A 1173-nucleotide genomic window follows, 5' to 3' on the forward strand; every position below is an offset into this window, starting at 1 on the left:
GTGCCCTTAAATTTCATCATGCCCAGGCTCTCCCTATGTAGTCCGGGCTGGCCTTGAACTCCAGATATTCCTGCCTCAGCCTCTGAGTGCTGAGATTACAGTTACCGGCATGCATCAGTACATCTTATTAGACGCTTTATTATATTATTTCAGCAGTACCGAAGATTGAACCCGGGGTCTCAGGTATTCTGGGCAAGCACTGCAACTGAGCTGCATCCTCAGCTGAGTTAGGCACTATGACCAAAGAGGCTGAAACCGCTGGGGATCCGGACTAGGTGGACACTTTCTAGTCCTGGTGGCCTTGCTGGCAAGTAGTGTAACTGTGATGTTAGTCATCTTTTCTAATCAGTTTTCCTGTGGGCGAAAGGGTTAGCAGTTATCTATTGTGAGGATGAGAAATAGGCCTTCAGCAAATGGTCACAGCACTGTGTTCTGTGGAAAGTGCAGATTCTATGTGAATTAGTCTCTTCTCTGTTTCCAATAGTACTGACAAAGTGACTGAGTTACAAAGTGAGGTTCTTCTTGGCTCATGATTCTGAAGCCCTGGGGTTGAGGGTCCACACCTGGTGAAGAGTTCTTGCTGGTAGATAGAGTCCCAAGGGGGTGCAGGACACAGAAAGAGACCAAAAACATGAGTGTGTATCCTTTGGTCTCTCCACAGGGGCCCCACCCTACTGACCATCTGTAAATCTAATCACCTCCCAGAGTGCCCTGCCCCTGCAAACCCCTAATAGTTGACAGTGAGATTAAATGTCAACTCTCTGGGGACACTCAGACTACATCCAAACTATAACAGCATGCATCTGAGCTTGGGGAATAAATAGGTAAAGAAGCAAATATTTCAATAAACCCCTTCCAAACACACAGAGACCCAACCAATTTTTAACACAACGGACCTCTTCCCTGTACTGAGGACAAAGCCCTGGCATGTGCCAGTCCCTCTGTTCAGCCCTATCCTCTGCTCATCCAAGGGGCAGACAAAGTAGTAGTCTAGGACTGGGTTCTGAGACCACATCCCACAGCTGATCAGGTTTCCCAGGTTGACTGTGGCAGCTTCAAGTACCCAAGGGCCCCTCGTGGCCAAGGTCTAACCAGGATGCTCAAATGCAGAGAAGAATTGGGAAGAAGATAGGTGACTTGTCCCTAACCTGCTTCCCTTCCAAGCTAGAAGCC

The sequence above is a fragment of the Nannospalax galili genome, unplaced genomic scaffold, assembly GCF_000622305.1.
Source record: "Nannospalax galili isolate Female #2095 unplaced genomic scaffold, S.galili_v1.0 scaffold1311, whole genome shotgun sequence".
NCBI lineage: Eukaryota > Metazoa > Chordata > Mammalia > Rodentia > Spalacidae > Nannospalax > Nannospalax galili.